Source organism: Nomascus leucogenys, chromosome 12, assembly GCF_006542625.1.
Source record: "Nomascus leucogenys isolate Asia chromosome 12, Asia_NLE_v1, whole genome shotgun sequence".
NCBI classification, from domain to species: Eukaryota; Metazoa; Chordata; class Mammalia; order Primates; family Hylobatidae; genus Nomascus; species Nomascus leucogenys.
Genome location: NC_044392.1, coordinates 64,339,946 through 64,367,424, shown reverse-complemented (window position 1 = coordinate 64,367,424; position 27,479 = coordinate 64,339,946). Strand labels below are relative to the sequence as shown.

At 38.1% G+C, this 27,479-nt stretch overlaps 1 protein-coding gene, 1 non-coding gene and 1 pseudogene across 3 annotated transcripts in view; 1 reads left to right on the top strand and 2 right to left on the bottom strand.

Annotated features, from left to right (window-relative positions):
• The window catches only part of RAP1A (RAP1A, member of RAS oncogene family), a 97,743-nt gene that overhangs the window by 11,196 nt on the left and 59,068 nt on the right, over positions 1–27,479 (top strand). The window lies entirely within an intron of this gene.
• LOC100605229 lies at positions 17,677–18,790 on the bottom strand (annotated as a pseudogene).
• On the bottom strand, positions 19,819–19,925 carry LOC115837714. The gene has a single exon (XR_004032774.1). It is a non-coding gene; the product is annotated as a U6 spliceosomal RNA (small nuclear RNA).

The following is a 27,479-nucleotide window of genomic DNA, read 5'->3' as shown; positions in this document are numbered from 1 at the left end:
GGTTGATAGGGAACAGCTCACTGGATATCATTATTTCTCTTTATGGGTAAATATATGCAACTTGTGAATTTGAAGATGGTGTTACTAATAATACTCATTTAAATCTGTAGGGTAACCAGTAGTTTTTCTAGACATACAGAATCACTAATTTCTGGTCCATAAATTATGTTTTTCCCAGGGATCTGCAGAGATAGGAAGGAATTATGATTAGTATTACAAAAAGTCAAATGAAAATTGTGCATTTACTCTAAATAGACTTATACAGATAAAATATTATATATCTTTTCTTTGACCAATGATTATATTGACTCAAATCATTATCATACATTGTAGCGATTTGCAGATTGTTAAGGAAATAAAATATTGTACTTATCCCTTCAAGATCCTAGCATTGGGTTTTGTTAGTTTTTTAAGTCTTTGGCAATTTGAGAATTTTGATTAGCTTTTACTTATGTGATTAATAAGATGTCATTGCAGTTGGTAGACAAAAATCTTTAAACACGTGAAATCCATGGAGTAGAATAGAGTTTTTTTTATAGAAAGGTTGGGAGCCATTGATTAATATCCTATCTGTAATGGACCTACAGGGAAAAGGGAACTCATATGTTTTTGAGTGTAGATCCCTTACATCCTATTTAATTTGCACAGTAAATCTATAAAGTAGATATTGTTATTGTCCAGTTTTTTTACAGGTGATGAAACTCAAAGTAATTATGTAATTTGTGAAAATTTACGCAGCTCTGATTATAGAGGAGGATCACGTGGATAGTAAACGTCCAGAAGAAGGGACTTTTGCAATACAAAGCAGAAAATAGGTGATCAATACATATTTGTATCTTGCTTAAATGTAAACATGAATGAATGTGTAAATGACAGGAGACTGCCTCTGTCCCTATACTGTTTTCAGTGAGTCACACCATTTTTCTCCTAAATGAGTCTAGAAAATTTCTTCAGAAATAAAGTGACTTCACCTGTCTTTTTTTTTTTTTCCATAAATCATACAGTAAAAATCCTGAGGAGAGAAATAAAGATCAAACACTTACAAAGTATAATTTTCTCTTAGGCTTTGTTAACTGAGTAATTTGGTTTTTTTTTTTTTTTTTTTTTGAGACGGAGTCTCGCTGTCGCCCAGGCTGGAGTGCAGTGGCGCGATCTCGGCTCACTGCAAGCTCCGCCTCCCGGGTTCACGCCATTCTCCTGCCTCAGCCTCCCGCGTAGCTGGGACTACAGGCGCCCGCCACCGCGCCCGGCTAATTTTTTGTATTTTTAGTAGAGATGGGGTTTCACCGTGGTCTTGATCTCCTGACCTCGTGATCCATCCGCCTCGGCCTCCCAAAGTGCTGGTATTACAGGCGTGAGCCACCGCGCCCGGCCTGTTAACTGAGTAATTTGTAGAGTTTTCAGCTTTAAAAAAAAAAGTCTGCTTTGCACCATAGTGTTCATTATCAATAACATCTTTTGGTTCTGTTTATATCTTAATTTTTTTTGTAACCATTTAAGAATTTAGTATTCTGAAATGAGGTGATGGAATTACAGTAGTCCAAATGTTTAGCCATAGTTGTCTACCTAATATCTATCACAGTCTGTGGGGAGTGGGGCAGGGTTGGTGGCATGTGTTTCCGTCTTCTATTAGAATATCAAAGTGTGTGATTTGTTGCTCAGAAATATAAACAGATAATTCTAAGTCATTTAATGGTTAGTAGGATAAATGAGGCCTTTTTTTTTTTTTTTTTAACTAATGCCTATACCCAGGCAGAATAGGAGTATGAAATCTCTGAACCCTGTGTCTATAAAGTTTCTAATCCTTCAAATTAATATCTTAATAAATTTTAAGTTTAGTATTCTTTTAAATGAATATCATAGGAATGGATACCTAAAGGATGAAAGTACATATAGGTAATTGAGAAATTGAAAGAAATCAGAGTAAGGTTGAGAAAGGAACATAATTATGATACAGAATTTACCATAGGGCAATAACACATGTAAGTTGACGTGCTAGACTGTGGAAAAGGAATTTATTTTCTCAAAAAAGAGAAATGAAATTGATAGAATGAGGGCTAGGAGGAGGTAAATTATGGTTGAAGGAGTAGAATACTTTGGATTAGATATTGTAGCCTACGGCCGGGTGTGGTGGCTCACGCCTGTAATCCCAGCACTTTGGGAGGTCGAGGCGGGTGGATCGCCTGAGGTCGGGAGTTTGAGATCACCCTGACCAACATGGAGAAACCCCGTCTCCACTAAAAAAAAAATACAAAAAAACTAGCTGGGTGTGGTGGCGCATGCCTGTAATCCCAGCTACTCAGGAGGCTGAGGCAGGAGAATCCCTTGAACCTGGGAGGCAGAGGTTGTGGTGAGCCAGGATGGTGCCATTGCACTCCAGCCTGGGCAACAAGAGCAAAACTTCGTCTCAAAAAAAAAAAAAAAAAAAGATTAATCTGTCACCATTTGTGGCCGTATAATTACTACTTCATGACGTATGGTGTCTTGTTGATTGGAGTTGGAAGGACAATAAACCTAGATTAAATGAAAAGCATTGTTGTGAAGAAGTAACATATTTTAAAATTTGTTTCTAGTTGTCTGAGACTTGTTATGACAGGCCTATAAAAGATAACTTTATATGATATTTTGGTTCTTGGTATCCTCAAAGTGTTGGTTTTTAATTTTTCCTGGTGGATTTCTGCATGTCAGCTTTAGACTGCCCTACTGTTGCATCCTGCTGTTCTCCATTCTAATCATACAATTGATTTAGTAATGACATACATAACCCCCGGCATGAAGTTTTTATGCTTCAGAAAATTGTTTGGCATATAAAGTGCAAGTATCAATTTGCTCTGTAGATGTGTATCTATAAAAACTGGTGTGATTATTTAAGGATATCAGATTAACTTAAGAAAAACCATAGGCAAGTGATTTGGGAGGGAGAATCTTATAATCAGACACACCTTTATTTGCATGTTTAGATTTTCATATATTAGGTTATTTTGGTAGTGTTTCTTTTTCGTTCAAATGGTAAGAAGCCTGGGAGTTTAGTGTCTTGAAATTGGTCAAATAGTATATACTTTTTAAAAAAAGTTTCTGTGTCTTTTGAATACTGAGTTTCACACCTAGGACAAACCTCAGTTGTAAAACATCCCTTTGAATTTTAAATTACTGTTTAATAACTTCTGACTAGTATTTCACTCAAGTGTTAAAACTTTTACATTGGAATATGATAGCATTATAATTCAAGAACCAACCAAAATCTGCAGTAGAAACCACGGGTTGGAGGGTTTTAGATGATGTACTTATCCTATTATTCCCATTATGCTTCAGATGTGGACTGCTGTCACAACAGAACATACTTGAGATTGTGTCACCACTCAGTGCCATCTGCCTGCATATGTACATAAGCTATAGTAGGCCTTAGATACTGGACATAAAGAATCATTGCTTTGTGGTTTTCTTAGCTGACTCTGCTTAAGTTCTAGTGTTCTGGGCTGAGCCTGTAGTCAGTTTTGGTCTTTTGCATTTATAACAACACTCCCATAACCACATGTTCAGTGTCCTCTGTGTGTTGGCATACCAAAGATGGGCATGTGAAGTTTTTTAATAGTGCAAAGAAATTGGCTATTTAATCAGTAAAATTTAAAGATGATTTTTAAAAACATTCAAATATTTGAGAGAGTGCCCTTTATATGAAGGACCAACTATCTCTTCCCAGCCTGGTTAATTTTCACAGTATAATGAACTATTTTTAGTTATATAGGCCAAAGTGTTTTATAGAAAATCAATCATAAAATTGCATTTGTGTGTGCTATTTTTAAAACGTTCTCTGTTGTTACATTGGTAAATGCAGATTACCAGTGTTTACATAGTATGATTTTAGTACTTATTTTTAAAATATATATCTATTCATGTGTAGAATATAGGCTAAAAGGAAACACCAAAAGACCTAGATTGTTATCTCTGATGTGTGGGTTATAGATATTATATGTTATATATTATGTGTATTATTATATGTCATATGATATTTTATTTCCCTTGTTAAGCCTTTTATGAACTTTACATTCTTCATATATATATATATATATATATATATATATATATTTTATTCATTAATTTTTTTCAAGACGGAGTCTCACTCTGTTGCCAGGCTGGAGTGCAGTGCTGTGATCTCGGCTCACTGCAACCTCCACCTCCTGGGTTCAAGCGATTCTTCTGCCTCAGCCTCCCGAGTAGCTGGGATTACAGGCACACACCACCACGCCCAGCTAATTTTTGTATTTTTAGTAGAGACGGGGTTTCACCATGTTGGCCAAGATGGTCTCGATCTGCTGACTTCATGATCTGCCCGCCTCGGCCTCCCAAAGTGCTGGGGTTACAGGCATGAGCCACCACGCCTGGCCTGTTCATATATTTTATAATCAAACTAAAAGTTCTAAAATGAATTCGTTATAGAGTATGAAATTAAATTTAATAAAGCTTTTAAAGATAAAGATTCTTAGGTGATAAAATGAGTTAAAGGCTTTACAAGTAATAAATAGGATTTCTGAAATGGAATTTTATGTTATGGTAAACATTTTTCCTTTAAAACTAAAACAGACACAAAATTAAGTTGCCATTTTCTGGGCATGGGGATGGGAGAAATAGGAAAGGTTTTTTACTGTTGTACCTTGCCTTGGAAACCTTTTGATTCTTCTAACTCAGATTTGCCTCAGTTACGTCATGTGCTGTTTTATGGATAAGTGTTTAATTATAGGATTTAAACATTTATATAAATGGTATGCAAAATCTTGCTTTGAATATTTGGTCATTGTATTTGTGGTCAGCAGGCAAAACACTTGGCAAAAGTTTGCATGTAGTGCCTACCAGTTTTTCTCAGTTTTCTCATCTGTTAGTGGGGAAAGAACAATATCTGTATCTTGTTTGAGGTTTAAATAAGCATGCCTGAGGTACAAGAAGCACTTAAAATTATTGCTGCTGTTATTACCCCAAAGTTGGGATTGATGTTTCTTTGTTTCCTTTGTGTTTTGTTTTGTTTCTGAAACAGTGTCTCACTCTGTCGCCCAGGGTGGAGTTTAGTGGCTGCAATCTCTGCTGGCTGCAACCTCTGCCTGCAGGGTTCAAGCAATTCTGGTGCCTCAGCCTCCCAAGTAGCTGGGATTATAGGCTTGTGCCACCACACCCAGCTAATCTTTTTATTTTTAGTAGAGATGGAGTTTCACCATGTTGACCAGGCTGCTTTTGAACTCCTGACCTCTGACCTCAGGTGATCCCCCCACCTCAGCCTCCCAAAGTGTTGGAATTACAGGTGTGAGCCACTGTGCCTGGCTGGCTTTGATGTTTCTATGAAACTGAGGTAAAAGATCCCTTGGGACTAGAACAATATCTTATGCCATGTATCCCCTATTTTGGTCAACCCTGCGTATTCCCCATTAATTAAGTGGGACGGTTAGCTCCTCACTTAGGTAGTTTCATTGTTTATGTATACAATAAATCTTTGGCATTCACGACTTAATAGTTTAGACCTAAAGTATTTAGCATGAAAAATGTATAATCTGGTATAGGCAAAATTTTGAATTCAAGGCTGAGGTGCTGAACAAGCCTGTTAACTAGAGAATTGAATATAGCTGACAGTATCCCACTTTTTATTACCCAACAGTGACGTGACTTTTGTTCTCTACTTAATTTTCATCCTAGAATTAAAAACTGTTTCTTTGTGAATATAGTACCCAGAGAAAGCCAGTAGTTAATACTGGTTTTTGCAGATTTAGATAAACTCTTGATTTTCGGCAACACTATGGCAATAAAGTAAGTTTATTTTAGTAGCAATTCAATTCATGAGTGTTGCTTATTTCTTTTCTATTCTTCACAATGTCTTGCGCCCAGTAGAGATAATGAACAATAAGGTGTGTTTGATAGTTTGTGAAGAAATGTAAATTTTTTTTTTTTTTTTTTTGGAGACGGAGTTTCGCTTTTGTTGTGCAGGTTGGAGTGCAATGATGTGATCTCGGCTCACTGCAACCTCCACCTCCCGGGTTCAAGGGATTTTCCTGCCTCAGCCTCCTGAGTAGCTGGGATTACAGGCATGCGCCACCACTCCCAGCTAATTTTGTATTTTTAGTAGAGACAGGGTTTCTCCATGTTGATCAGGCTGAGTCTCCCCACCTCAGGTGATCCACCCGCCTTGGCCTCGCAAAGTGCTGGGATTACAGGCATGAGCCACTGCGCCCAACCAAGAACTGTAAATCTTTGGATTCATTAAAGGAAAGGGGTGAGTTTACTGGGAATTTCTAGATTTCTAGGCTCTTATTATTTCTATTACTTCAGTACATAATTTTTTAAATCTCTCAGGCCAAATTAAAATATATTTCCTGTCTAGATTTCATATTTCCCTGGAGTGGTGTGATGATGTAAGTGTGCTTCATTTAATAAAAGCTACTCCGGTATACCGCATAACCTTGCAGAAATACTGATTTTATGGGTCTGGGATAGGGCTAAGGTGCTGCATTTTACTCCTGTAGGTGATCCCCAGATGATTCTGATGAGATGCTTTTTCAATTTATTTATCTCTATATTTTCATTTTAGTGTTATTTAAAAAAAATGGTTTGTATTATATTTTTAAAGCCATAGGAATAAAGAAGCACATTTTATAGTTAATGAAAATTAATGATATATCTTAGCTTTCCATGGTTATGTTTTGTTTTACCTTTTCAATTAGTTAAATGTACATAGATTGCTTAAGTCAAACTCAAGTAATACCAAGTTCATTGTAGAAAAAAAATAAGAAAGTACCAATTAAACATTATTTCTCAGCCTTTTTAGATATTTTTCTAATTGTCCCCCTCATGAAATTTTAATGCCACAGATATAACTGTATATTTGTTTATGTATTGTATGTGTATCTGTGTTTTATGCACTAAAAGAATAAGAATTATTTTTTTGCCCCTCAAGAGCCAATTTTCACCCCATTGGTGGTGATACTGCTCCTGTTAAGAATGCATGCAATAAGCCAAAAGAAAAATCACCTTTAATTTTACCTTACAACTTGTTAGAATTTTGGTGTACATCTTTCTCAGTGATGTTCAATGCGTATATGCCTTTTCTTTGATGAAAATGAAATCAGATACATAATATTTCATGCTCCTTTTTTTCTTAATATTTTGTGAATTTTCATGATAAATGAGTATCTTTTAACAGTATCATCTCTAATGGATAAATACTATAGATGTATAGTAGTGTGTGAATTTGCCATCATTTGTTTAAATGATTTTTCTATAGTTTTCAGTTTTTTATTATAAAAGTTCTGCTATGAATATCATTATAGTTGAATTTTTCCATGCATCCTTAATTATTTCTGTAGGATAAATTCCAAAAAGTAGAATTACTTCATTCTGTACATTTTAATATTTTTTGGTGTATATGACTTAGAAAGTCCCTTTCCCCAAGGACAGCCACCATTAAAATGAATCTTTGTCTAGCCTTTTCCTATATATATCCTAACATAAATAGCTATATATATTATTTATATAAAAACTACATATAAATAATTTTATATAGCTATGTCTGTCTTTTAAAAAAGAAAAATATATTGTTCCTTAACTATAGCAAGTTGCTTTTTTGCCTAACGCATTTTGCCTGAGAGATTTTGGTCATTTCATATCACTATTCTACCTCATTCTTGTAAGCTGTATGATACATAGTAATTTGTCCATTCTTCTATGGAAGGATCTTTTCTTTCCCATTTTGTTTTGTTTTTGTGTATGTCTTTGTTTTTTATTTCTGCAGCATAAATTCCCATTTGTAATAGAATTCTGGGTCATTTAAGAATTGAAAGTACTTTATATGTGCAGGTCTTTTTGTGTGTTTATTTTTCTTTCTTTCTTTCTTTTCTGTTTTTGTTTTTGAGACAGGATCTTACTCCTACCCCCGGGCTGGGATGCTGTGGCAGGGTCACGGCTTATCGCAGTCAGGTGATTCCCCCACCTCAGCCTCCTGAGTAGCTGGGACTACAGGCGCATGCCAACATGCCTGGCTAACTTTTTGTATTTTTTGTAGAGACAGTGTTTTGCTATGTTGCCCAGAATGGTCTTGAACTCTTGGGCTCAAGCCATTCACACACCTTTGCCCTCCAAAGTTCTGGGATTATAGGTGTGAGCCACCGTACCCTGTGTTTTCTATTTTTTTCATTCCTTTATTTGCCTACTCTGGTATTGGACCAGATTTTAATTACTTTTGTATCAGGAAATATAACATGTTCTAATAAGTAGACAGATAAGTCACGGTTGAATTTTGGCTAGGTGTTCGGTTTGTATCTTTTTTGTTTTTTTTAAGACAAGTATATGAATTTTAAATAGTCTAGAATAATACAGATTTTTGAGGACTTTTAGGTCCTGGCAGTAATTCAGAAATCTAAAGGCACGTCAAAGTTGCATAGTGAACAAACAAGCTATTGAGCTGTGAGCTTTCTGGGAATACTTGGAACCATAACATTTCTGTCAAATATGCCTTTTAATCCTTGGTTTATTGATTGAAGGATTTTGGACTTACACTCTTTTTGCTATCAAGCTTTTATTCTTTTTAAAGGAGATACACTATCTTTTTTACATTTCTGGTAATGTGTTTAGTTTAGGTGCATCATACTGTGTTGTTTCTGCTTATTTCTGTAGTTCTCTACTTATGTGTTACCTTCAGAGTTATACATAGATTTTCCTGAGATTTAGTCTCATGTAGCTCAAAATATCAGAATAGATGTTGTAGTAGGTAACACTTTTGTGAATTAGAATCTGATTTTTTAAGAATCTAGTGTTTTTGCTGGATTTATGTAGGTTTCTTTATGAGAAAACAGTAAACATTGCAGAAGAATTACACGTTGCTTTTTAAAGTAGAAATGTGTTTAGTTTCTAAAAATGCGAATTTTTTTCTGAGACTATTTTTTCTTTAAATGTAGCCACTCACAGCATTGTTAAAATTTTTAAATGTTGATTCTGATACTATTAGTAACTAATACACTATGAGCTTTTTTTTTTCCTTAGGACATAGTGTCAGGTGAGATTCTCAAATGGTTTTAGTGTTCTGGAAGAGTTAGTTTACCTTTATAATGAAAAATCTGTCATGAGAGTACTACACTCACCACTAGGATGAAAACTAATCAAATACATGTAAAAAATGGTAGTCAGTACCCAGGCATTTCAGACAGGACTGTTTTCTGACACTAGCCTCCCTTGGAGTTGAGTTGTCACCACAGCTAGGTTAAGCTTATTACAGAGGTTTACCTTGCTTTGGATTGTGGGTCTATCAAAGTGAAAAGCCAACTTTTTCCCCTCATGGTAGTGGTATGCTTTTTGCATGGTGTGTTTATGAAAATTAACATCACAATGGTGATTTTGTGTGTCGAGGTTTACCATTTAACTAGGTTAGAGATTGTATTCTTTGGTGCAAAATTTAACCTAAATGCTTTGTGAATGTACACAAAACTGAGTCCTTTATCTCAGAATCACAGCTGCAAACAAGTGACAACCCATGCTTGAGCGTTAACTCATTATCACTTAGACCTTTGGCCAAGCCTGTGATTGCTTAGATAAAGCCTTACCCTCCACCATTGCCTACTTTGTTTTTTGAAGACTGAAGCCATATGAAAACTTCAAATTCATTTAACTGAATAGTCCATATAAGGAGGATGTTTATTTTTAGGACAATATTTGATTTTAACTAAATATTAAGTGAGATTATTATAAGTGATTACAAAAACTATGTGATGTTTTGTGTTTTATAAAACTTAAAATGTTTTCATTTTATTATTTCTCATTATTTAAAACATTTTTTCCTCACTAAATATTGGGATAAATTAGTATCAGTAAGACTTTAATTAATAATAGCCATCTGATAGCAGGGATTCTTTAATAGATTTGTTAGAGTATACATCTTCACAGTACATAAAAGTTGAGAGATTTTTATGTTTTGTGTAGTGACTAAAAAGTAAGCTGTTTTTCAGGAAAGTATTAAGTAATTTTTACTAGCCCTTTTTTATAATTATTTTCCTATTCAAAGTAATAATAAAGTAACCTTGAACATCCTTTTAGTCACACGGTTTTTAAATAATTCACTATTTTTGACCAGGCATGGTGGCTCCCGCCTGTAATCCCAGCACTTTGGGAGGCCAAGGTGGGAGGATAGCTTGAGCCCATGAGTTTGAGACCAGCCTGAGCAACATAGTGAGACCCTGTCTCTACAAAAATTAAAACAAAAAATTAGCAGGGTGTGGTGGCACATACCTGTAATTCCAGATACTCAGAAGGCTGAGGTGGGAGGATCGCTTGAGCATGGGAGGTTGAGGCTGCAGTGAGCCATGATTGTGCCACTACACTCCAACCTGGGTGACAGTGAGACCCTGTCTCAAAAAAAAAACAAAAGACACCACTATTTTTGTTAAGTAATATATTTTAAAAGGAATACAAGTAATGCCCTGAAAAGTACAGATCAAGAAAAGAATGCAAACGAAACAAAAATAATGGTTATCAGTTTGCTGTGTATCCTTAAGGGACAGAAGTTTCCTGTAAAAACATGCATATGTACATATATGCATATGTAGAAATCATTAGTTTTCTTTTTACAATTCCTTTTTTTAAGTCTTCAGGTGTAGCAATGAGACTTGAAGACTAGTTCTATATTAGCATGGTAGTAAATAAAAATTCCATTCTTCAGAGAGAAGTTTTGTCAAGTTTCTCTCATCTTTCTGCTTGCTCCTCCCTTCACTCTTACTCTATTCTTACCACTCTTCTCCTTGAGAGGAGAGAACTTACAGTGTGGTGGATTGCAACGCTGGCTTGGCGATACATTAGATTTAACTGGGAGCTTTGAGAAATATCCACATTCTGGCTCCGTGTTCCAGATTCTTAATTAATTGGTCATAATGATGCAGGGGATGTCGGAGGAGAACATTCTTTATCTTAGCCTGCATATAAAGCTTGCCTCAGCTTCAGAGTTCAAATATGGTTTGCAGGAAAGCAGTGGTTGAATCCAAGGGGCCATCTTCCTCAGTTTCTCTACCTTCTAGAAGGAAGGGGTGTGTTTGTGTGTGTGTGTGTGTGTGTGTGTGTGTTCATGCACATAGGTCTTTGTAATCCTTTAAATTCTCTAAGAAATGTACCACCACAGATTTCTAATTTATTCTAGTATTGGTTCATCCATAGTGTTTGTATACTTTAATTCTAAAGAAAAATAATATTTGCATGGTACAGATTAGATAGACAAGAAGATGAATGGTAAAGCAATATAGTATTGTAGTTAACCACACTGATGCTAGAGCCACAGTGCCAGAGTTATAATCCTGGCTCCATAATTTATGTATGTTGAGCTTGGACAAGTTAGTTTTAGCCTTTTTGCCTCATCTATAAAATGGGGACAGTAGGCTGGGCACAGTGGCTCACGCCTATAATCTCAGCACTTTGGGAGGCCAAGGTGGGCAGATCACCTGAGGTTGGTAGTTTGAGACCAGCCTAACCAACATGAAGAAACCCTGTCTCTACTAAAAATACAACAATTAGCCGGGCGTGGTGGCGCATGCCTGTAATCCCAACTACTTGGGAGGTTGAGGCAGGAGAATCACTTGAACCCGGGAGGTGGAGGTTGTGGTGAGCCGAGATCAAGCCATTGCACTCCAGCTTGGGCAATAAGAGCGAAACTCCGTCTCAAAAAATTAAATTAAAGGGACAATAATCCCCACCCCATAGAAATGTGAGGATTAAAAATACTAGTAGATGTAAAGTGCTCAAAACAGTATTTTATGCATGGTAAATGTACAATAAATAACAGTTAATTAGTTTATTCCTTTCTCGTAGTCTATTTTCTAACATTTCTTGCCCCTTTCTTGCTCATTCCTCCTGAAATTAATGTTTCCTCTGATAAACTAGAGTAGGTGTTAACTTTTTTTTTTTTTTTTTTTCTGAGACGGAAGTCTCGCTGTCTCCCAGGCTGGAGTTCAGTGCCACTATCTCGGCGCACTGCAAGCTCCGCCTCCCGGGTTCACGCCATTCTCCTGCCTCAGCCTCCCGAGTAGCTGGGACTACAGGTGCCTGCCACCATGCCCGGCTAATTTTTTGTATTTTTAGTAGAGACAGGGTTTCACCATGTTAGCCAGGATGGTCTCAATCTCCTGACCTCGTGATCCGCCCGCCTCGGCCTCCCAAAGTGCTGGGATTACAGGCGTGAGCCACCGCGCCCAGCCCCCTTTTTTTTTTTTTTTTTTTTTGAGACAGTCTCACTGTGTCGCCCAGGCTGGAGTGTAGTGATGTGATCGTGGCTCACTCCTGGGTTCAGGTGATTCTCCTGCCTCAGCCTCCCGTGTAGCTGGGACTACGGGCGTGCACCACCACACCTGGCTAACTTTTGTTATTATTAGTAGAGATGGGGTTTCACCATGTTGGTCAGGCTGATCTCAAACTCCTGACTGTGTGATCCACCCGCCTCAGCCTCCCAGAGTGCTGAGATTACAGGCGTGAGCCACCGCACCCGGCCAGCTAACTTTTTTTGTAAGGGACCAGATAGTAAGTACTTTAGGATTTTAGGGCCATTTGGTCCCTGTTGCAGATATTCAACTCTGCTGTTATAGGGTGAAAGCAGCCATTTACATAAGCAAATGAGAGTGATTGTGTCTCCTTTATTTATAGACGCTGAAGGTGTCCTTAAATATAGAAACAGTCCTTAGTTCACAAGCCACACAAAAACAGACAGTGGCCCAGATTTGGCCTGTGGCTCATAGTGTGCTGGCCCCTGAAGTAGGGTAAACAAACCTGTACATTCTAGTAACTATTTTAGACATCTTTTCTTTCTTGGACATGCCTTCATTTTTAAATTTCTCTGTACTTTGGGAGAATCTAGAAAGTTAATTTTTTGGCATCAAGTTTAGAACTTTAAAATTCTACTCACAGCTTTGAGCTTAAGCTGTTTATTAGCACTATTTGAAACAGTGAAACTTTGTGAACTCTCTCCTCCTCAAACAATAACATATATAACTGTATTTAGGGTTCTTTGGTTGCAAGCAGCAGAACCATCATGGTTCATTGGAGATTTTATTCTTTGGTACAAAATTTAACTTAAATGCCTTGTGGATGTACATGAAACTGAGTCCTTTATTTCAGTCACAGCAGCAAGCAAATGACAACCCGTGCTTATCATCAGCACCAGTATGTAGTAGGTCTTCTCTCAGAGAACTGGGCAGATACCTACAGAACCTGTAAGACGATACACACATTCACACACCATACACACACGCATACATTGTGTAAATAAAGAGATTTATTTCAAGGAATTGGCTTATGTGATTGTGGGGACTGGAAAGTCCAAAATCTACACGGCAGGCCAACACATTGCAGATTCTCTAGCTGAAGCTGATAATGCAGTCTTGCAGTAGAATTTCTTTTTCAGAGAAACCTGAGTTTTGCTCTTAAGGCTTTTCAACTGATTGGATGAGGCCTACTCACATTACTGACGATAATCTCCTTAAAGTCAGCTGATTGTGGATGTTAACCACATTTAGATAATACCTTCATGGCAACACTTCCATCTGTTTGAATAACTGGGTATTACAGTCTAGCCAAGTTGACATGTCCAACTAACTGTTACATGGTTCAATATATATTTGTCCAATAAAAGGAAGAACAAGTGGCTAAAATGGTTAATTTAAGCAGAAAAATGTTTATTTGGAGGATGTTGAATAACAGAATTTAAGTAAAAAGTGAGCACTTTGGCCTCAAGAAGTCCCGAGAAGAACCAGAGCAGTTTGCAGGGGTAGGGACCTAGGCAGTAGTAAGGAACAATGTCTTCAGTGTACCACAGTCATAAAGAATCAGCTCTAGCCATTTTCCTTCCTCACATCACTCTAAGATTCAGCTTCTCAGGAAACTCAGCCTGATTGGTGTAGGCTGGGTTGAGGTCACATGTCTCCCTTGCTCAGTGAAAGGTGGGTACACCTTGATTGACATTCTCACCACAACTGCATTCAGGAAGACAAGGATTGTTTCCCAATAAGGTGTCACAAGGTTGTTACCAAAAGAAAGAGGAATACTAGACATGCACAAATAAAAGATGTCCACTTCGCCAACTCTTGATATCTCACATAGATGGTCAGCTAGTAAAACTGACATGGATCAGAGCCAGACTATGTAGAATGTTACAAGGCCTGATAATGAGCTTGGGCCTTATTCTCTAGAATAATGAAACTTTTTTGGGGAAGGGGGAAGGGTCATAGATCTCTTTGAAATTTTGAAATTTTGGGGCCACATATTGGGCCCTCTTCTCTCCTAGAAGATTATACCTATGCTTTAAAAAAGATTTTTTTTTGTTTTGTTTTGTATAACATTTCAAGAGTTTGTTTTACCTCTTGAAGTACATCCATAGTTGGTGGAAAAAGGAGCTAGTCTCAACCTGAAAAACAATCAAAATATTATATCTCTGTCAGCTTCTGATATTTGCACTGCTGATTCTCCTTAATCTCTTTGATTTCTCTTGGAGGAATTTGGTTAAGAGATGATGAGGGTCTTATTAACACAGTGTGGAAATAGGGATAAAAATAATTTACAATTTAAAGAATTATTTAGAAAACAAAATATGCAGAACTAGCTCGACTGTTGATTATATAGGGGGAGCAGAGTCAAGTATGGCTTATAGGTTTTTAGTTTGTAGGAATTGCAGGGGGAATACATAGGACAGATAGAAAGGTTGACCTTAAATGTGAGAAGGGACAGCCTCATCCTTTGAGTGGGACTTTAGGAAAAAAGATGATAGTAACTGGACTTAAGTTATCAATAAGGGAGGGAATGAGAGAGGAAGTGGAGTAGAGATTGGTAAAAGGATTGATGTGCAGTACTGAGGGTCCAGGTGAGATTTCAGACCAGGAATTTGAAGTAGTGACATCAGTTATATAATAATATTTTCTCCACCAATGAAGAGAAAGTTTAAGATTCACTAACAGTTGATGTGTACTGGCTGATTTGCAGGTGAAACAACAGGAATACAAGGAATAGAGGAGTCTGAGCAAAGACTAACTCAAAGATGGTGGTGTATAACTTATAGAGCTCCCATTCTGTGTTGGGCACATAAATAAGCTTTGTAGATACCATTTCATCTACTCAAATAACCCTGCGAGCCAGGCAATGTTATCCCCATGATGAAACTGAGGCACAGAGAGTTTAAGACACTTGCCTAGGATTACAGAGCTAGTAAGTGGCAGAACTGGGCTTTAAACCCAGGAAGCTAGATTCCGAAGTCTGTGTTCTTAACTACTAATCTACACTGTTGATCACCCTTGGAGTCATGGGTTAGGAGAAAAGGAAGGGAAACAATGAGCTGGGAGAAGATGAAGGGCTTAGGGCTCAAAGCTGATGCTTCAGTGAGGTGGAAAACCTGTGCTGTGGGGTTTTCCTCAGATTATATACACGTGCACACGTGTTTATATCAGGTGCTGAAAAAAAGATAATTAATTTAGATATTTACCAGGAATTCTTTCAGGAGCATTTTTAATGAGTCATATTTGCACTGCACAATTCTTTTTGCTTCATTTTTATATAGTAGAAGGCAGTAAGGAATTCTTGTACAAGTAAACATCTTTTCCTTTTGTACCCCTCATCACTGCGAATTTGATAGAACCCTTAGTAAATGACCAGGTTGTTTTTTACACTTTTTTTTCTCTCCCACAACATAACATGGGTTTGGCAAGCTTTAAAAAATGTTAGTGTTTGTATCCACTAGTATACCTCTGCCCATTTAATAGGAGATCCCTGCCAATTAGAGCTAGTGATGTTTTGTTCTAATTTGGAGAGACAGGGTATGTCTGTCTTTAAATTCTCTGTCAGTTTTCCTTTTTGTAAAAAAAAAAAACTCGATGCCCAAATTATAAATTGAGCAATTGCAGACTAAGGGATTAAGAATGAATGCATCCACTGGAGTAGAACATCTTCTCTTTTTCTTTTTTTGGACGGAGTCTCACTCTGTCCCCTAGGCTGGAGTACAGTGGTGCAATCTTGGCTCACTGCAAGCTCCATCTCCTGGGTTCACGCAATTCTCCTGCCTCAGCCTCCCGAGTAGCTGGGACTACAGGCGCCCGCCACCACACCTGGCTAATTTTTGTATTTTTAGTAGAGATGGGGTTTCATTGTGTTAGCCAGAATGGTCTTGATCTCCTCACCTTGTGATCCGCCCGCCTTGGCCTCCCAGAGTGCCAGGATTACAGGCGTGAGCCACCGTGCACGGACGAGTGGAACACCTTCTCAACGCAGAACTAGTTGATTTATTTTTTCCTAATGCTTGGCTTTTTCCAAGTTTTTGTTACCCAAGATAACATTAGTCAAACTAGCACTTTGAGAATAGGAGTTAAAGTTTTTTTATTGTTAAATTTGGGTAACTGGTCATATTTTTCTTTGTCTTTTACTGTCTCATACCCTTAGATCGGGGTCTCCAACCCCTGGGCCACAGACTAGTTAGTAATGGTCCATGGCCTGTTAGGAACCAGGCTGCACAGCAGGAGGTAAACAGCGTTGAGTGTTACTGCCTGAGCCCCGCCTCTTATCAGATCACTAGTGGCATTAGATTCTCATAGGAGTGCAAACCCTATTGTGAATTGCACATGCACATAATCTAGGTTGCACGCTTCTTATGAGAATCTAATGCCTGATGATCTGTTGCTGTCTCCCATCACCCCCAGATGGGACTGTCTAGTTGCAGGAAAACAACCTCAGGGTTCCCACTGATTCTACATTATGGTGAGCTATATAATTATTTCATATCATTATTATTATTACACTGTAATAATAATAGAAATAAAGTGCACAATAAATGTAATGCGTTTGAATCATCCTGAATCCATCTCCCATGCCCGGTCCAGTCTGTGGAAAAATTGTCTTCCATGAAACTGGCTCTGCCAAAAAGGTTGGGGATCGCTGCCTTAAATTATGTAGATAAACATAATAGATATTTGTGGTTATATAAGGGACTATTATAACATTTTTTCTGTATTAATCTAGATATTTAGCTAAAGCTCAACATGCCTTACAGATTGATATGGCTAATGTTTCAATTATTTGCTTCTTGCTGCTGTAAGGTTTGTTAGAATTAGGGCTCTAGGTCTTTTTTTTTTTTCCTTCTTTTAAGAGATGAGGTCCAAGCTGCTCTCAAACTCCTGACCCCTTTCCACCTTAGCCTCTCAAAGTGCTAGGATTACTGACATGAGCCGGGGTGCCTGGCCAGGGATCCAGATCTAATACATATTAAGATCATAGCTTTTAGAAAGTTTAGTCATAGGTATTTAACTGTAGTTTCTTCCTTTGAACCCTGAACTTCAAGGCGTTTAGTAATACTTTTAAGGTCTGTGTTCAGGTGGTTTTTGGTTTGACTATAAATACCTTTTTCTGTTTAACATTTCTTAGTTCAAATCTAGGTGACAACCTGTCTGTACTCTTGTAGAGAATTTTATTTTTTAAATTTTATTTATTTATTTATTTTTCAGACAGTCTTGCTCTGTCGCCCAGGCTGGAGTGCAGTGGCACAATCTTGGCTCACTGGAGCCTCTGCCTCCCAGGTTCAAACAATGTGTGTGTGTGTGTGTGTGTGTGTGTGTGTGTGTGTGTGTGTTTTGACATCCAGTGACCTTTGAACTTTTTATTGGCTTCCTGCTCCCCAAAGGGTACCCTGCTTCTGCTGGCTTAATGTCTCAGAACTTTGGTGTCATTGGTCTCAGATACCACTTTGCCATCCACTATCTGGTGGGTGGTGGTCTTTTGGATGGTTTGCATGGAGTTGCTGCTGTCCAGGGCATCACCAAGATTGAAGTCCTTGTCATCTTCCAGCAGGTGGCAGTAGGTGACGATCTCAGCCTCTAGTTTGACCTTGACATTCAGCATGGCCTCGTACTCCTGGGCCTGGCATTGCCCCTCTGCTCGGGTCTGTGCCAGCTCTGACTCCAGTTGCAGCAGGATCCCGTTAAGCTGCTCCATCTGCAGGAAGTAGAGGGCCTCCACCTCCCTCAGTCTGTTCTACAAACTGGCCTTCACATTTCTCATTGAGTTCAGGTCAATCTTTAAGGACTGGACTGTATGTCTCAGCCCTGTGAGTGTCATCTTAGCCGCTCCAGCCTCAGCAGACTGCTTGGTGACCACTGTGGTGCCCTCCTCAATCTGCTGAGACCAGTACTTGTCTAGCTCCTGTCGATTCTTTCAAGCCAGCTCATCGTATTGGGCCCAGATGTCTGCCATGATCTTGATGTCCTGAGATTTGGGGGCATCTGCCTCCATGGTCAACCCAGAGCTGGCAGTCTGGGCTTGTAGGCCTTTTACTTCCCCTTTGTGGTTCTTCTTCATGAAGAACAGCTCCTTGTTGAGAGCCTCGATCTCTGGCCCCAGCTGCAGCCAGGTGACAGTGGTGTCATCAGTGACCTTGTGGAGTCCATGGATGTCACTCTCACAGACTGGCACATGGCCAGCTCTGTCTCATACTCGACTCTAAAGTCATCAGTATCAAGATGGGCATTGTCAGTCTGCAGAACGATGCAGGCATTGTCCACAGTATTTAAGAAGATCTGAGCTCTCAGGTCCTCGGTGGTCTTGAAGTAATGGCCCCAGTCCCTGAGCTGGGGTCCCTTCTTCTCCAGGTGCTCCTGGATTTTGCTCACCAGCTTCCGGTTCTCAGTTTCCAGGCTCTCACTCTGTCCAGGTAGGAGGCCAGGTGGTCATTCAGGCGTTGCATGATCTCCTCGTTCTGGATGCCTCCCATTCCTGCCAGCCCCCCGGCCATCCCTGCAGCCAGACCCCAAGCTGTCCCAGAAGCTGGTGGAGCAGGACACGGAGATCTGGGAACCAGAGCCCCCAGTGCCTGGATAGACGCTGGCCAGGCGCCATAGCTGGGTGCCTTGACAGAGCTCAGGGACCGGTAGTTGGTGGATAAGGTGAAGCGAGTGGTGAAGCTCATGCTGTCTGGGGAGGAGAGTGAGAGGATAGGACTCAGGCTTTGCCGATGACCAGAATATTACATATTATCATTGCTTAATATCCCTTTCTTCTTTTGCTGTTGATAATCAAAACTTTATTACTAATTCTGACTTGATTTTTGAGGTTTGGTTCCCATAGAATTTTTAGCAGAGAGGTTAGTATTTAAAGGAATATTTAATACATTATTTCTTTTAGCTAGAATAAGCTAAAGGTGCAAAAGAATGAATGTTGTCTTAGGTTCCTAAGACCTGGAAAACCGGTCTGAATGCTTTTATGCACTGGGTTAACCTTTATGCCATTCAGAATGTGAGACCAGTTTGGTCTGATTTTCATTCCTCTGTTAGGCTTAAAAAAGAATCACCACACTATTCATTGATGTCATTAGGACTATTAGGAAAAATGTTCGTTATAACTATGAAGACCCAGAGAACTCCTGTTTACGCTTATTTTAATAGCGAAAACTTGGTTTTGGTTTAGAATTCTTCTAACAATATATATAAGTAATATTTGTGGAGTGGTAGAGTGCTTTTTTTTTTTTTTTCCCCCCCACATTTACCAAGTTTGTCTCATTTGATCTTCACAATTCTGTGGAAAAGGTAGGACAGATAGTGTCACTCCTACTTTTAAAGATAAGAAGTTTGGGCTTCAAAGAAATTCAGTGACTTGCCCTGAGATAAATAGCTAGTTATGTCTGCTATCTTTTGCATTAGTTTTCATTCTCCTATATCAAAGAGTTTCTATGCAGAAAGACTTCTATATGATTTACTTATAATTTCTAAAATGTAAAATTCAAATTGTTGAAATTTCTGGCTTTTCTGCATTTACCAGAAAAGTATGCCATTTAAAAAAATAGACAATTAAAAAAACATGGACTGCTTCATGAATTTGTGTGTCATTCTTATGCAGGGGCCATGTTAATCTTCCCTATATTATTCCAACTTCAGTGTATGTGCTGCTGAAGCAAACACAACTTAATTTTTTTTAGAGCAGTTTTAGGTTTATGATAAAACTGAGCAGATTTCTCGTATATCTTCTGCCCCCACACATGTGTAGTCTCCTTCATTATCGACAAATCCCCTACCAAATTGGTACATATGTTACAGCTGATGAATGTACATTGACACATACTTATTATGCAGAGTCCATAGTTTACCTTAGAGTTCACTTTTGGTTTTATATATTCTATGGGTTTGGACAAATGTAAAATGATGTGTGTCCACCTTATAGTTTTTTTTTTTTTTGAGACGGAGTCTTGCTCTGTTGCCCAGGCTGGAGTGCAGTGACGCGATCACTGCAACTGCTCACTGCAACCTCCGCCTCCCGGGTTCACACCATTCTCCTGCCTCAGCCTCCCAAGTAGCTGGGACTACAAGCACCCGCCACCATGCCCGGCTAATTTTTTTGTATTTTTAGTAGAGACGGGGTTTCACCATGTTAGCCAGGATGGTCTCGATCTCCTGACCTCGTGATCCGCCCGCCTCAGCCTCTCAAAGTGCTGGGATTACAGGCGTGAGCCACGGCGCCTGGCTTCACCTTATAGTTTCATACAGATAGTTTTGCTGCCCTAAAAGTCTTCTTTGTTCCTGTCTTGTTTGTTTGCTTGTTTTGGCTATATATAAAGAGGAACAGATGGCAAGTTCTTCCACATTGTATTACTGTAATTTTAATCTTATTTGTAGTTGTGGGATTTAGAAATACTTGATTCAGAAGTATGTCTTTAAGTTAATTGATTATAATTTTGACCCTTAAGGGCATTATGAAAAAGTCTTTCTCTGGTTCTTAACAAAATTCTTTCAAGTTAGCTAGTTTCAAAAAAGAAAAATGACTGTACTTTTAATAATCACTTTAAAAACTAGTACCCTTTATATTGCGTAATGCCTGTGGGAGATATATATATATATATATATATATATATATATATATATTTTTTTAGATAGAGTCTCGCTCTGTTGCCCAGGCTATAGTGCAGTGGCACAATCTTGGCTCACTGCCACCTCCGCCTCCCAGGTTCAAGCAATTCTTGTGCCTTAGCCTCCTGAGTAGCTGGGATTACAGGTATGTGCCACAATGCCCAGCTGATTTTTTTATTTTTAGTAGAGATAGGGTTTCGCCATGTTGGCCGGTCTGGTCTTGAACTCCTGACCTCAAGCGATCTGCCTGCCTCGGCTTCCCAAAGTGCTGGGATTACCAGCATGTGCCACCACGCCCAGCTAATGTTTTTGTATTTTTAGTTGAGACAGCATTTCACCATGTTGACGGCCGGGATGGTCTCGATCTCTTGACCTCGTGATCCACCTACCTCGACCTCCCAAAGTGCTGGGATTACAGGCGTGAGAGACCGTGCCTGGCCCCAAATATATATATTTTTTAATTGACATTTTTTTGTGTGTGCAAAAAGTTTAGTTCAAGTATTTTTATTTTTATTTTTTGAGACGGAGTCTGGCTCTGTCACCCAGGCTGAAGTGTAGTGGTGCTATCTTGGCTCACTGCAACCTCTGCCTCCCAGGTTCAAGCGATTCTCCTGCCTCAGCCTCCTGAGTAGCTGGAACTACAGGCTTGTGCCACCATGCCCGGCTAATGTTTGTATTTTTAGTAGAGACCAGATTTCGCCATATTGGCCACTCTGGTCTCGAACTCCTGATCTCAGGTGCTCCACCCGCCTCAGCCTCCCAAAGTGCTGGGATTATAGGCCTGACCCAGTTCAAGTATTTTTAGAACCTCTGTTCTTACATTCATAGACCCTGTGCAAATCTCTATGTGGAAATACAAAATAATCCTTACCTTGCATTCAGCAAAGTTGACGTTGATAGCAAAGGCAAGGCTAATTATGAAACAGTTAGAGGAGAGGTCACCAAACTTTGGTCCAAGACCTGTTTTGTATGGCCCTCAAGCTAAGAATGGTTTTTACTTTTTAAAGAGCTTTAAAAAAAAAAAAAAAAAAAAAAGAAATAAAGAATAATATGTGACATAGGCCATATGTGGCTCACAAAGCATAAAACATCTACCGTCTAGCTCTTCATAGATAAAGTTTGCTGACTATGAATTAGAAGAATATATATCACATAAAATGTAAACAGAGACCTTAGGGAAACGCAAATCAAAATCATAATGAGATATTATTTCATACACACTAGGATGGCTGTAATTTAGGGGAAAAAAGGACAATAACAAGTGTTGGTCAGGATGTAGAGAGATTGGAACTCTCATACATTGCTGATGAGAATGTGAAATGGTACAGCCACTGTGGAAAACAGTTTGGCAGTTGCTGAGAAAGTTAAACATATGCTAAAGAGACGCAATGAAAAATAAATAAATAAATAAAAATAAAAAAATATATAGAGTTATCTTATGACCCAGCAGTTTTGCTGCTAGGTATATATACCCAAGAGATTGGAAACGTATGTGTACACTAAAACTTGTCCAAGACTGTTCATTACAATAGACAAAAAGTGGAAAGAACCCAAATGTCCATCAACTGATAAACAAAATGTGATATAGCCATACAATGGAATATGATTCAGCCATAAAAAGGAATGAAATACTGACACACACTTCAACATCGATGAACCTTGGAAACATGCTAAGCACAAAAGCCAGACACAAAAGGCCACATGTTGTATAATCCCATCTATGTGAAATGTATAGAAAAAGCAAATCTTCAGAGACAGTAGGTAGATTAGTGGTTGCCAGAGACTGTAGGGAGGGCAAATGGGGAGTAACTGTTCATGGATATGGTTTTTTTTTTGGGAGGGGGTGATGAAAATATTCAGGAATTAGATAGTGATGGTGGTTATAACAGCCTTGTGAATATAATTTTTAAATCCACTGAATTGTGTACCTGAAAATGGTGGGCCAGACGCGGTTTCTCACGCCTGTAATCCCAGCACTTTGGGAGGCTGAGGCGGGCGGATCACCTAGGTTGGGAGTTCGAGACCAGCCTGACCAACATGGAGAAACCCCCGTCTCTACTAAAAATACAAAAAATTAGCTGGGGGTGGTGGCGCATGCCTGTAATCCCAGCTACTTGGGAGGCTGAGGCAGGAGAATTGCTTGAACCCGGAAGGCGGAGGTTGTGGTGAGCCGAGATCACGCCATTGCACTCCAGCCTGGGCTACAAGAGCGAAACTCCATCTCAAAAAAAAAAAAATGGTGGATTTTACAGTATATGAATTATATCTCAACAAAAGAAAATGTAACCAGAGATTAAGTAGTATAAAAGAGGTAATGAGAGGTCAGGGAGAGAAAAGAAGACTGTGGGCATGAATTAATGGATACAACTCTGAGGTTGGGGTCAAAAGGCATAGAGGTTTTGGATAGATAGAGGAAGTGGTTAAGGCATTACCTAGGAAGGGGGATGAACCAAGACGTTATTTTGACGTAAGAGAAGTGGCAAGATGTAAGTGGAAGAAAAGACAAGGCGAGTCTCTTGTTTTCATGGGGCTTCTAAACTGGCATATTAACTGATCTGGCCTGCTAGGGATAATGCTTTGCACAATTATTTTCATGGAATAAATTGCATATCCTTCTAGTCTCAGGCAAGAAGTTTTTATTCCAGCCAGAGAGCAAGAGCCTAAGGACTCTCCGCCATGGTATTCTTAACAGGTTACTGTAAGGATTTTAGTTGATTGCATATGCTTTGTGGAATTTGCTGCCATCTTTTTTTTTTTTTTTTAACCTATTTTAAATCATAAAAAGTGTCTATCAGGTTTTGTTGTTACTTCAAACAAACCCCCCTCTTAATACTATTTCTTATTCTTGCCACTTCACACTTTCATGTATACTGTTTTATTTAATCCTTCCATCACACCTGCGTTAGGTGGTATCATTCCCATTTTAAAGATGAAAGAGGCCATATAATAGAGTGCTTAGGAGCCGGGATGGGAGCACTGGAGGCAGAATGCCTAGGTTCAAATCCTCGTTCTGCCATTTACTAATCGTTTTGTGAGTTTTGTTGAGTTATTGAACTTCTGTAGGTTGTATGTTTTCTCTTGTCCAAAGTGGTGATTATAATAATATTATAGAATTGTTTTAAATAAATTGACTAAAAGTAAAATTCTTAGAAACATGCTTGCACATAATAAGTCCTCAGTAAGTGTTAAACTGCTACTGTTTGTTATAGATCATGAGAATTGAGTAAGTTTAAGAAGTCCAGAGCCTTCCACCTGATAAGTGGTAGAGCCAGTGATTAAATATAGGTGATCTGAATCTAAGTCCTACTTGCTAATTTATCTAGTTGCCTTTGCCATATTTTATCATATGTTTATTTACTTATTGGACATAAAATTATTAGCCTTCTAAACTTTGATTTAAATGTGGACTGGCTGAATGCGGTGGCTCACACCTGTAATCCCAGGACTTTAGAGGTTGAGGTGGGAGGGAATTGCTTGAGGCCAGGAGTTGGAGGCTGCACTAAGCTGTGATAGTGCCACTGCACTCCACCGGTGAGAGAGTGAGACCCTGTCGGAAAAAATAAATGTGGGCCAGACCATAGACCAAGTAGTTACAGCAAAAGAGAGTTTCTAAATTCCTCACAACAGAACTTCCATACTTAAACCCAGTCTTTTGCTTTAATTCACTGGTGCCCAGTGCTTAGCAGTTATAAACCAAACTCATGAGCTATGAGGGGAAAATGACAATGGGAAACATAGATTTAATGCAAAATAACTGAAAAAAAGAAAAAAAAAAAGCAAAAAAAAAAAACAGAAATTAACTTGAGTGTGATAAACAGCTAAAAGCAAACAACATCTGAGGGAAAATGAGATAATCAATCAAAAGAAGTGGCTATTAATAAATAGAACAGACTGCTTAATAGGAACAAACTTTTTTTAAAGATAAATGAAAAAGAATAGGCATTCACAAAAGAAAAAAGCACATGACTGATAAATATTTGAAAACTTTAACCTCACGATCAGAGAAACTTAGAGTAATAAAATTTTGATAATACAGTTAACTAATGGGAACATTTTATGTTGAAACTGTGCTGTTAGGGATATGGTGAAATGGGACCCACACATTCCTGATTGGAATGCCAGTTGATAAAACTAATCTCCATGAAGAACCTTAAAAATGTTCCTACTCTTTGATTAATTAATGTTCCGTGTGAGAATATAAGCCAAAGAAAAAAATGACAACTGGATAAAAGTGTCTTATATAAATAAAGATTCATTGCAGCATTATCTGTAATAGTAGAAAACACTTGGACATGCCCAGCAAGAAGGATAGTTAAATTACTGTACATTTATTGCAATATCTGTTAAAATAGTTATGAAAAACTTAAGTGACCTCGGAGAGAGATGAAGTAATATCGGCGGGGGTGGGCGTGGTGGTAATAAAAAACAAGATTCAGAATTGCAACACTTTAACCTCTAATGTCAAGCAGTAAACCTAGTCTTGAGAACAATTCATTCTGGACAAATACTTACTGAGTTGCTCTTAAATGTTTGATTAATAAGTACCTACTGTAAAAATAAATAAGGCAAAACCCGTTTTGAAACCACATTCCCCTTTCCCTTGTAGTAGTGACCACCTGATTTTTCTATTCCTCCTTAAAGCAGACTCCTCAAAAAAATTGTCTATAATGCCATCTCCCAATTTCTTACCTCCCAATCTTTCCTGAACCCAATTGTGCTTTTGTCCTGGGTTATTACACTGAAATTAGTTTATCAAGTCTCCGGTGACCTCCGGTGGTCAAGTTCTCAGTCTCATCTTAATTTACATGTCAGCATTTGACAATTGATCACTCCTCTTTGAAATATTTTCTTCTCTTTATCCCAAGAAACTATATACATGGTTCCCCCCGCCACTGCCTCACTAGTTGCTCTTTCTTGACCTGCTTTGATGGCTCCTCTGCTCTGATTTTTTTTTTTTTGTTTTAGTTAATATGGAGAATTGTGTTGTATTTTTTTATGTTGTGGTAAAATACATATAACATACCATTGCAATTATTTTTAAGTATACAATTCAGTAAAATTAAGTACATTCACATTGTTATGCAGACTTCACCACCATCTGTTTCCAGAACTCTTTTCATTTTGTGTAACTGAAACTTGATTCCATTAAACAGTAATTCCCCATCCCCCTTCTCAGCCCCTGACAACCACCATTCTACTTTCTGACTCTGAATTTTTTACTACAATGGGTACTTTATATAAGTGGATTAGGGATACCTGTATGTCAAAATTGCAAACTTCTGTGCATCAAAGAACACATCAAGATTGAGCGTCACTAATCCCAAAATCCGAAATCCATAAGTTTTGAGTGCTGACATGACACCAGAAGTGGAACATTTTATATCTTTCCCCATGTGGGTTGCAGTCAAAATAGTAGTCAAAACTTTGTTTCATGCACAAAATTGTTAAACATATTGTATAAAATTACTTTCAGGCTATGTGTATGAAGTGTTTGTGAAACATAAAAGAATTTTGTGTTTAGACTTGAGTCCCATTACCAATAGATCTCATCATGTATATACAGATATTCCAAAATCTGAAAATATTTGAAATCTGGAGCACTTCTGTTCCCAAAGGGATACTCAACCTTTAGTCCAATTTATCTATTTTTTTCTTTTGTTGCCCGTGCTTTTGGTGTTTATCCAAGCAATCATTGCCAAAGCCATTGTCATGTATCTTTCCTCCTATGTTTTCTTCCAAGAATTTTGCGGTTTTCGTCTCTCACATTTAGTCTTTGATCCATTTTGAGTTAATTTTTGTATATGGTGGGCCCAATGAAGAGGGCCCAACTCTTCATTCTTTTACATGTGAATATCCAGTTTTTCTAGCACCATGTATTGAAAAAAACATCCTTTCCCAATTGAATGGTCTTGGCCTCATTTTCAAAAATCATTTGACCATATATGTGAGGGATTTATTTCTGGACTGTCTATAAAATTTTAATATGTTGTGTTTTCATTTTCATCCTGTTCAAAATACCAGTTTATCCCTTTTGATTTCTTCTTTGAACCATGGATTATTTAGAAATATGTTGTTTAGTTTCTAAATATTTGGGGATTTTCTTGATCTTTCTGTTACTGGTTTCTAATTTAATTCTGTAGTAGTCAGAAAACATACCTTGTATGATTTAAATTTATTCAAATTTATTGAGACTTACTTTATAATTTAGAATATGGTCTATCTTGGTAAATGTTTCGTGTGCACTTGAAAATAATGTATATTCTTTCATTGTTGGATAAAGTACCGTCATACATCACTTAACAGGGATACGTTCAGAGAAATATATCATTAGGCAATTTGTTAAATTAATCTGTAAATAGTTTCTTTTTAGATACTTTCGTAAGTGATTTTTTAAATTTTATTTTTCACTTCTTTGCCAATATATAGAAATACAGTCACACATCACTTAACAACATATCTTCTAGCTGTGATCATACCACTGCAGTCCAGCCTGGACAACAGAGTGAGACCCTGTCTCTAAAATAAGTAAGTAAATAAATAAAGTAAATCATTCAATTCAACCTTAGCTTATTATAACTTTTTTACTTTATAAACTTTTCGACTCCTGTAATA